The sequence below is a fragment of the Pelmatolapia mariae genome, linkage group LG22 (genome assembly GCF_036321145.2).
Source record: "Pelmatolapia mariae isolate MD_Pm_ZW linkage group LG22, Pm_UMD_F_2, whole genome shotgun sequence".
In the NCBI taxonomy this organism is placed as follows: domain Eukaryota; kingdom Metazoa; phylum Chordata; class Actinopteri; order Cichliformes; family Cichlidae; genus Pelmatolapia; species Pelmatolapia mariae.
Window position 1 is genome coordinate 6250240 of NC_086245.2, and position 11703 is coordinate 6261942.

The 11703-nt window shown below is 38.8% G+C and overlaps 1 pseudogene; it reads right to left on the bottom strand.

The window, feature by feature from the left end:
- Window positions 1–1429: 1429 nt before the first annotated feature.
- On the bottom strand, window positions 1430–9628 carry LOC135932751 (major histocompatibility complex class I-related gene protein-like; annotated as a pseudogene).
- Window positions 9629–11703: the final 2075 nt, after the last annotated feature.

An 11703-nucleotide genomic window follows, 5' to 3' on the forward strand; every position in this document is an offset into this window, starting at 1 on the left:
GCAGCTGCTCTAACAACATTTTTTTGTTTCCGTTACACTTCATTTTAGTTTTAAAGGCACATTATTTTGGAGTGATCCATGTCAGTGTTTGTATGCAATGCTATGACGTCTTCTCCAACATAACCAGATCATTACTGGTAACTGTTACCTCCTCAGAGACTGCACCAAACCAAGTGAGATTCTTCTAAGCTGATATCACATTTTTTCCATCATTTTCTTTCATGTGAAAAGTCAGATCTCCCCTTTAGTTACATCACTTTATAGTTTATAGTTTAGTTTATATAATAGTTTATAGTATTGAAGCAAATATTCATGAAACTGTAGCTACAGTCACATGGGAAGAATAAACTCAATGTGGATTCACAACAGGACAAAAATTAAGAATATTGTGGATTTTATTAAAAATCATCACAAACATAGAAAATAAATTAACAGCAATACTTACATTTATCTAATAAACAAACACCAGATATAAAAAATTGTTTACAAGAGAGAGAAAAACACCCTTAAAGTACTGAAGTACGAGAAGGAAGTATTTCATCAGCATTCATTAGTGCTGAAAACACACTTCAGTCTCAAAATATTTGAAATGACATTTGAAAGAAAACTAAACAGGTTTATATAAAAAGGTGATAAATTTGTCCAACAAAATAAGAATAAAGGTAGAAAAAAATAATAAAAACTAGGAAAACCAGACAATACAGGAGGCAAAGTCAGTGAGCACACAGGGAACAAAAGGAATGAAAAATATGTTCACAGCATTATTGAAAAGCTACTAAACACAGTGACAAAGAACTCCATCCATCCATTCCCTGTCCTGCGTTCTCACTGAGATAAAATAAGACAAGAGTGGAGCCAGTCCTCACACACCAGGGTGGAGACGAAGTAACCTTTATCATCAGATTTGTAAGTTAAAAAATAGTTTACTCTAATAAATTCGGTGATTTAAAGTCTCCAGTTAAAAATGTGAAAATCCACAAATGTTACGTTAAGGGAAATAAATCACCAAACCCTGTGAGTATATAAGTGTCATGCATGTAGGTGGACCTGTGTGTTTCTGTTTATGTATATCTACATTTATACAACTGATACTGGAAATATTTAATACAAATTAAAGTCAACAAGCATGATGGAAAAACAATGATTCACAGTTTAGAGGTAACGAGGTAACAGTCCTCGTTTCAGCGCAAAATTTACACAGAAATTTAAAAAGAAAAAACAAGAAAACATTATTTCCTTTTCTGCAAATCAGCATATTTACATTGTAATACATTAAAGTCATTAAAGCAAAAGAACTGCAAATTGAGAATTTACCCACAATACTGTTAAAGCAAAACCATTTGTTCTAATTTTGTCAGCTTGGTGTTTTTGTAAACATTCTTATTGGTGTTAATATTTATCCAAACTACAGAAGTGAAACATCTGTTCTCTTAAAAATCTCACCTAAACTCACATAAAACAGCAACAATTGTAAAACTAAATAAAAAGTACCTTGTGATTTTTTTTAACATCAAATCACACAAAAAACAGAGATAAAAAAAGGGGGAAAGCGAAACACATTTTATGAAAGCTTTACAGTTTCTGGCCAACAAAAGTCACACTAATGTTTCACTGAACTGCCTTTAACTTTGATGCTGACATGCATTCACTTCATTAAGCTTATACTGTTTCACATATTTATTTCAGTGAAATGCACATGTGTGAAAATGATGTTTCATGAACCACTTCAATAGTAACTTGAGCCTGATGACTCCTGGCATCAGGATCTTGTCCGTGTCATCAGGGAAGACAAAATGTATTAATGGAAAAATCTGTTCATTCAGTGTAGTCAGGCAGCCAGCTGACCCCACGTTGATGAACCTTGACCTCCAATACATTGGAAGGCTGTTACACTACCCAGGAAAAAGTCCATTAATGTATGAACTCACTGTGAGCAGTGATGTCTGTCATTCAGGCTTCATAAGGAATCATTTTCTCTTGGACCTCACAGTTTTCTACAGCTGTAGGTCAGAAACACATCATTAGTCCACAACACTTTTACAAACAACAGACAGATCTGAAAAACTTTTTAATCTACAGAGTGCACATAAAACTCAAAGAAAACAGATCAGAAACATTTCACTTACGAGATGGAGGTTGTTTGTCTGTAATGAAAGAAAGTAAAAAACAGGGTTTGTTAAACATTATGTATTTTACTCAGTTTGTGATGTTGTCTTATTATCCAACAGTCATATTCTCAGTAAACTCTGGCTCTGAGCCTTACTGTAATAACTGCTGGATGAAACAGTGTGATAAAGCGATGAGAGACTCGACGACATCTGGATGCTTTTCAGCATCATTTCATTCACACGGTTGCTGTTAACACGCGGTTGCGGCTTTCCAGTTGCTCACGAACATACACACCAACAACAACACTGAAATCCAGGACACTTTTAACCCGGCGAGGCATCATTGCAGATGCCCTGCAGGTGCGTTCACCTCCCCTGCAGCAGCACCGCCAACCACACCCCGCCACAAACAGATTTAGTGTTCAATGTGAATAAAAGAAAGCATCAACTCAAAGTCCTACAAAATCTGCTTTGTCCTCTCATCTGTCTCCTTTTTGTAGATAATGAATCCAATCACAGTGATCACAGCAAGAACACCCAGAGCAAGAATCATGGGGATGATCATGAAGAGGGAATTTCCTTTAGATCAAAGAAAAACAAATCAGAACCTGAACAGATGAAACAGGATAGAGAAGATCACCAATCAGAACAGATAACAGCACTGATTATAGACAATAAGTCTGTCACTATATGCTTTACCTGTTGTTCATATCTGAATATATTCACTGTGTCTGTGCTTATTTACCCACATTTAACTCTGATGTCTTTGTGTCTCTGGCCCACTGAACTTCTGAGAATAAAAACATCCTTTTTAATTTAGTCAGTAAACTTGATTCCAAAATCAAATCATTACCTCTACTCGTTTATAAAACTGTGGAGTAACTATACTCTGTTAACTGTGGCTGCTCATTCACAAGGTAAAACATGATTTGGGAAAAAGCATTAGTGTTTGGTAAAGAGTCCTAAATTCCTTTTATGTTATTAGTTTGGAAATACAGCTCACTTTTATTTTCAGCAGGTTCACATAATTATTTCAAGATGGGAAACATGTCCCAGTCTAGACTTTAAGTGTGAAATAAACTGACAAAATTGTTCTATTTTTAACACATAAAACTGCATGAACTGCCCTTTACTATGCACTATTATATTACAGTAAACTAAATGTGTGCTTCTGACCTTCATCACTTCTGAGCGCAGACTGACCTTCATTGGTTCTGATCACTGCTCTGTCCAGTCTGGTGATGATGTCCTTATTCACACCACAGAGCTGAAACACAATCGTAGCTCCTCCAGTCCTCAGGTTTGACTGATGAAAGAGCCAGATCAGCAGAAATCTGGATCATTGTTGGGCAGGATCTCTCCTCTGTTCACACCCTCATGAAGCTCTTTCCCATCTTTCCTCCACAACAGTTTGGCTTTGTGTGGATAGAAACCTGTAGCGTGGCAGGTGATTGGAGAGGAGGAAGACTTCTGGAGGAGAGAGACTGAGGGAAGAACTGTTGAAAAAATATAAGTGTTCGTTATTGTTATTATTACAAATTGTATGTTTGTTGACAATCAATCAACTATAGGTTCATTTATTGTCTTTCCAAGTCCAGTTAAAATCCAGTGTTATTGCACCTGTTCTCCTCAGAGAGCTCCCTGAATAGTTCAGATACTTCTTCAGCCACTCGGGACAAATGTGAGTGAAGTAGTTCTTCTGTCTGGCTGAGAGAGCTCTGTCAGAGTCACACTTCTGTTTAGCGATGACTGCCTGCTGCTTTGGAGCAATCCACGTCTCTGTCTTAAGGTCAAACGCCAAAAAGTCCTCGCCATCTTAACCCAGCTGATCATAGCCGGTCACATTATTTGTTTCAGTGTCCCATTCACAGCCGTACATCTCCTGATAAACATGCACACCTGAAAGACAGAAACAGTACAGTGAACCAGAGCAAAGCTGCAGCACAGTCTCATCTCAATACAGACGCATCAACCAATCAACAGTCACTGAAACAGAGGATCTACTGTTTCTACTGCTGTTTACTGGCTCAGTGGAAACTAATTAACAAACTTTCATCAACACAGTTTAAACTTTACAGGGAGAAAACACAAACAGACTGAGATGCTACACTCTGAGTCCTTATCTAACCTACACTTCTACAGACATATATAAATAGGACTACAGGTTACACACCTATATACATAATATATAGGCACATACAGTATTTAGAGCTTAAACTAATCATGACAGCACGGTGGTTAGCACTGTTGTCTCACAACAAGAAGTTGTTGTGAGTTTAATTCCACCATCAGGCCAGGGTCTTTCTGTGTGGAGCTTGCATGTTCTCCACGTGTTTGCGGGGTTCTCCGGCTTCCTCCCACAGTCCAAAGACATGCAATTAGTGGGGATACAGTAGGTTAATTGGAAACACTAAATTGCCCATAGGTGTGAGTGTGATTGGTTTTCTCTGTCTATGTGTTAGTCCTGTGACAGACTGGCGACCTGTCCAGGGTGTACCCTGCCTCTCCCCCTAAGAAAGCTGGGATAGGCTCCAGCGCCCCAGGAGACCCTGAAAAGGAGAAGTGGATGGATGGACTAATTATGACTATTATGTAACGGCCCTGGCCATATTTTGAATCAAGGTGTCTGGATTTTGTTCCATATGTGTTTTCTGTGCCTTTAAGTGTCTCTGCAGGTGCTCTTTATGATTGGAGAGATGGGAGCTGCTGATTGGTTCCCATCATCAAGTGGCCGCTTTAAAAACCCTCTGCAGCAGTTGTTCCCTGGGAGTAACTGACATCAGCAGCAAACCTGTCCTTGGCCTCCAAACCCTTAGTGATAAATTGTCATGTGTGTCTTCAATTCAATTCAATTCAATTCAATTTTATTTATATAGCGCCAAATCACAACAAAAGTCGCCTCAAGGCGCTTTATATTGTACAGTAGATAGCACAATAATAAATACAGAGAAAAACCCAACAATCATATCATATGACCCCCTATGAGCAAGCACTTTGGCGACAGTGGGAAGGAAAAACTCCCTTTGAACTGTTGCTCACGAAACAGTGAACTGTTGGGTTTGTATATAGTGTTGTAGATACTCTTTCCCACTTGTAAATAAGCAGGAGGGGTGAACTGCCTTATTGTTTTCTGTACTTTATCTCTTGTTTATTAAATTAGGGAGTTAAGGGTAGTGCTGGTCTTTTGTTTGGTTTTTGTTTCATGCAGGGTTTAGGTAGAACCTCCCTTTTTGGAATAGCTTGTTTTGTTTATTATTTTGACCTTTGTTCACCCCAGAGTTAATGCTTTCAGTTTTTGGTTGCAATAAAAGCACCTGTAACAGTAAATTGGCTACTGGCTATGGCTTTGGGGACCGGAACACCATTTTCTTAACCCTTATGTTGTGCTCCTGTACCCCTGGACTGAGAAGTAACAATTATTTATTTACTGATTTGTTTTTATTCAGAAATGAAATGTTTTAATCAAAACACCAATTATGAACATATAAACAAATGGTTTTCATCCCTCTGTTAGAGTTTCATAGACTTGTTAAATAAATACAAAGAAACCCTGAGACTGTTCTGAAAGCAGGTGATAGTCAAACACTTTTCTAACTCACTTTATCTTGTTTTTCCTTTAATCTGACACCTGTCCATACTGTATGTTACTGCTCTGCTTCTGGGCTCTTACTTTTCCACATTTTCAGACATAATGATGAAACTTATTTTAGAAAGCTACTGCCTGAATGCTAACAGAGGTCTGTGGTCACATCTCAGAGCTGCCTGAAGGATGTGACTGACAGTTTATTTGACCAATAGGAGGGAAGCAGAGAGAAACTCCTCCATTCAACTTTTTGTCTACTAAAAACAGACATGTGAAAATAAAAATGATAACAAACCAAAAACCAAATAATAAGACAACATCCAAAGTCCTGATCAGGCCCCATCAAATCTGAGCGCCCTCATCATATCATATTATCGTCCTTCTCACACTACAGGCTTACTTGTGGTAGCAAAAGCTTTAACCTCACTACTATAGGAGCGTTCGCAGTTTGGATTACAGAGACAGACCTGCTCTACTTTTAATCACAGCTGACGAGGCAGGGGAACGTAAACAGAACGCACTGACATCAGACAGGGACCTTCAAAGTAAAACAGGAACACAAACACGCAAAGACACAGACTAAGAAACGCGAACTAAACACAGAGACCTTACTACACAAAAGGGGATACACAGGCAGGGAAAACACCAAACAGAGGGAACACAACTAAACCCTGGTAACCAAAACACAGTCATAATACATAAAACTATCAAAAGTAAAAGTACAACAACCAAAAACACTGGATCACTGACCCAGGACCATGACAGGTCCGTCCATAAAAAAAAAAAAAAAAAAAAAAAAAAAAAAAAAAACCACAACAACCCTCTTTTCTCTTTCTTCCACACACTTGGAGTTTTTTTAACCAGACCAAACTCTATGGCCAAAGAACTAAAATAAAAGGGTTTTCACTCGGACCACCTGTAGGGACGCTCCTATTTGCTGGGCCCAGCTTCCACTTTACGAACAAGCGCGTCCGCTGTCCGGCCTTTCTGCCTTTTTTTCGCTGGTGCAAAAGTGCTAAAAAAAAACCAAAAAAAAAACCCACCATACACTAGAAGACTCAACTTGTTGAGCTTCTAAGATCCTGCACTTACCACTGCAACAAGAATACCCAAACTGAGTTTCTAGGAACCTGCACCCAATAATTGCAGCAGTAATGAAGCGAGGCTTTCCCTGTCGGTCCGATTGAAAATCCTCCCAAATCAAAACAGCTCACCGTTGCAGATCCTTTGCAGTTTCTCTTTTGGTTCTTTTAAAAATTCCTGCATGTGTGAGTCGCTGAAGCACACCCCGCGGTTCCCCCCTTTTTGAAAACAAAGGAACGGCGTCATGATTCGGCTGTGTGGCAGGCAGGAAGTGGACCCAAACGCAAGCTCACAGAGGCAGGAATGAACTCAAAACACAGCTTTATTGCTGGAGGGAAACGGCGAAACAAACTGATAAGAAACTACACCAGGAGACAATACACTAGCACACAGAGAAACACACGGCCATGAATGAGGGAGAACGCAACACAGACCTGAGGGAGACGCAGACATAAATACACAGAGGGTTAACGAGGGGAGTGGGAGCACACGGGGAACACAGGTGACACTGATAATCATAACAAGACACGGCAGGAGTAAACGCAACACTGACGGGAGACTGTCAAAGTAAAACAGGAAGTACATAGAGGTTCAGACAGGAGGAGAGAGAGCACGGGGAGAGCACAGACATAACGGGCTGGGGAAAACATGGAATAAAACATGGAATAAAACACAAGGAGAGACGAGGGCTCACAGATACACAGAGGGGCACACAGGGGGTAAGAGTCACAAGGGGAAAACACATAAGGAACAACGTAACAGAGCAACCCAGGAAGCATGGCCTAAATAAGGAACAAAATACAAAAATACATGAAAACTAAGAATACTGGGCCCACATGCCCCAGGGCCATGACAAACGGTGGAACTGAGGCAAATTTGCCCGTGGTTCAGCGAAACTCACCGGAGGAATCCTGCCCGACAACGCCAAATTGTTGTGGAAAATTTTAACAATAACCTGCAACACACCCAGTGAGCTTGATTTGAAGTGGGCTTAATAAACACATTGCAATGTGGAGAGAGCATCCCAGTGAAACACCAGGACCATCTCTGAATTTTGCCCACCGCCCTTACATCTTATATACAGACACACAGAAAAGAACATTCCACAAAGTCTTACATGTTGGCCCCTCTCATGGGGGGGGGGGGGGGGGGGGCGGGCTATACCTTCTCCCTCACAGAGAGAATTATGACCTTATTTTCTGCTTGGCCGTCACCTAAGGATTTACATCCCTGATAAGCAGAAGGAGTCTCACTATCTCACTGGCCTCACTGTGTTAACTTTCCACATGCATGCAAACTGGTGACAGGAGTGCTCTTACTATAGTAAAGTGAGAAAGTGATATTACTATAACTAATGTGATATGGTTAAATATGTGATTAATACATGAGAAAAGAAATCTGCCACCACAGAACCATAGTTGCAGGGTGGCAGGTGACTGGAGAGGAGGAAGTCTTCTGGAGGAGAGACACTGAGGGAAGCTCTAAGGAATTTAAAAAATAAAATAAATAAATAAAATATCACAGCTTATAACAGCATACTGAGTTTACCATTTCCATTTGATGTATTTTGAATGTCTTAGACACACAAATTAATATAAATGCCAGTTAAAGTGTAAGAAAATGGGGGAATAGTAAACAAGTGAAGGAAGTGCTGTAAAAAGCTGCTGTGATGGTCTTAGAAAAGTAAAATAAACAGAAACTGTGACGGGAAAAATGAAAAGAGATAAATGTGATAATTGTATGAGAGAGTGACAGAAATAGTAAAAGAAGACAAATTAATACAAACTCACACAAAGTGGACTGTTCATTATGGAGTCACATTAAATTCAAGTGGTGTATTACAATAAATCAGGTCATGTGATTTTACCTGTCCTCATCAGAGAGCTCCTCCCATAGTTCACGTACTTCTTCAGCCACTCAGGACAAAGCTGGGTGTGATAGTTCCTCAGATCACCTGAAACAGATCTGTCACTGTCCCACTCGAGTTTGGTGATTACAGCCTGCATTACTGGAGCGACCCATGTCTCTGTCTGCAGGTCAGATGATATGAAATCTTCTCCATCATAGCCATAGTGATGATATCCGTTACCTTCAGCTGTTTCATCGTCCCATTCACAGATGTATATCATCTGGTTAATGTGAGCACCTGAGACCAAGAGGAGCAGGAAATATTTGATATTTTCCCACAGATGAGACATTTTAGTTTGGTTAAAGAGCTTCATCAAAAACTACACAAATACACATAATCAGCCTTTTAGATTTGGCTAGTTAAGCATCCATGAAAGGCGCTAACAAGCTAGCTTGCGTCTGTAACAATAAAGGTCTTTAAATCCTGGAGAGATTTTATTCAGTGACAGCAGTTAGGTTAATTAAAGCTTAATTTTATGAATAAAAGTGAAACAGAAACAAACCTCCAGTTTGGTTGAATCGCTGCTTCAATGTTACCTTTAAAGACCTGCTGGGTGTTCATGAGCCTGTTAGTCTGGCGTGCTGAGTACTCTGGATCATCTTCTGCAGCTTTCTCCATCCACTGCTGCTTAAACTCTGCTTTCTGTGTGTTGCTGTCATAGTGAATCATCTGAACATCATCAACCAAACCAACAGCTACAAACTCTGGAAAGTTTGAGACTCCAGAGGAAGAAGTGTAGAAATATCTCAGAGAGTGAGTCGCTGTAAGAAAAAATGACTGTTTCAGCTTTTAGACTCAACAAAAACAGTGCATACTGATACTGAGATTATTTTATGTTTCAAATTATTTTGTCTTAAAATGGTACTTTCTAAAGTAAAAAAATATATTTAACTTAGCTATTACAATCCCTGTATATTCCATAAAAAACATCACCACCCGTTTCATTACTAGATATGTAAACATGATAGAAAAACTACAGTTTACTTTTCAGTTACTGGCGAGTTGGGGAATAATAATACAACACATAATTATGACCAAAATGTGTAAACATAACAGATGAATTTTATTTTCTTAGTCCAAAACATACCATGACCTTACATCTTACACTGCAAACTGTTATTTACTAAACCTTTGTTCTTCCTGAGATTTTTAGTTCCTACTGGAAGCAATACTAATGTAAATTATTAGTGGGTTGTAATGTTGGGTATTTATACCGATGTAATTCTCAATGACATTTATCACCATTTCATTGTTGCCTAATTAGAAAATATCAGATTGTATTTTTGTTAAACTTTATTCTGAGAGTCTAGTCTAGAGTCTAGTTTAAAGTTTCTATTGTTTCTATTGTCTCTGTGTTGTTAGGCTACATTTAGAGTGAAAACATTTCCTAATAAAATGTCATCAGAGGACAAACACAGTGTTTTATTGAAGCTACAAGGACTAAAACTGTGGTGAAGTGCTCCCCTCAGTGGTTCAAATGGAAAACAGGTTTTACATATAAACTGACCAGACACTTTATTAGGTACACTTATTGAACACCTCATTAACACAAATTTCTAATCAGCCAATCACATCCAGCTTCTTCCACTTATCTGGGTTCAGGTCACGGGGGCAGCAGCCTGAGCAGAGAAGCCCAGACTTTTCTCATCCCGGGACAATTACCCCCAAAAACTGTGCATTCATTCTGTGGCAGTTAATTTCCAGATAAAATTTCATTAGCAAAATCTTATAACAGGAACTGTTTCTTTTTTCTATTTGCGGTGTCATTTTCTCTTTCACAACACAGCTTAGTTGCTCTGTAATAAATGGCACTTGAGGAAACAGGAAACCTTATTTTTGCTTTGAGTATGTGAAGTTTATGAAGACTAACATAATTACAGTAGTAGGTTAATACCACTGTTATTTCACACAAAGAGCAAAATAAGTAAATAAGAGGAAAAGTTGGTCCACAAGCCTCCAAATCAAAATTATGGGGGCAAGACTTCATGTAGCAGACCGAGGGGCGATTCTAGGGTCAGACTTTTAGAGGGGCTCAGCTCCCAATCATAATGCCACGCATACACTGCCTTGTAACTAATATTAAGAGAATATGCTACTTGCAAATGTCATCAACCATTTTCACATTTTCAAACCTCAATTCAATTTGAATTGAGGTTCAGTTCAATTAAAACGTTACCTTCAAAAGCAGCCTTATTAGTTGGATGACATATTGTAATGTTTAAAAATAAATCAGAGTGAATAATCAGAGATTTTAATCTCATCCACCTGTTTTAGGGCGGAGCCTTTAGTTACCCAACCCAAGGCAAAGACTTGGTAAAGAAGTTAAAGAACTATTTGTGGCAAAGCAATAAGATGAGATAAGATGAGAAACATTATTTCAGTCTCTTAACCACACAGAGGCTTCCACCACATCATCAAGCACTTTAAGTGGTGTTATTCAGTACAGACACTGGAAAATCACGCTGCCACTCCACAGACCAGTACATGAAGAAACCCGGTAATAGAGTTGTTTTGTAATAAAGTTTCTGAATTCATCAAACCCTCCCTTTGTCATGCATACACAGCACAGGGCATCATGTAGTCCAGTTTTATGAGTGGAGAACAGATTTGTAGCCCATCACCTTGTTGTAGTGGCAGCCATCCTGTTCAGCCATGTTTAGAGTGAATCCTGTAAAATGCTGCAATTCACACCAATATGCTCTGTTTAGAATGTCCACTGACAGGTTTTACGTGTGCTACTGGAAAACAAAGCCTCCATGAAACACATGAAAAACTACTTTTGTTTTTCAGCTGACTTCACTGTCTGCTCCCTCATTCTTCCTATTCTTATACAACCTCTCTTTCCATCATCTGCACTCAACTAGGAACTAGAAAATTAAAAAAATATATAATCTTAGAATAATTATTATAAGATCATTATTATTATAATGATAAGGCCAGGTTTAGGATCCATAATTGATAACAGCATAACACACTGCTTCGTTATGTGAAATCTTTATCAGTGAATGTGGGTAAAACAG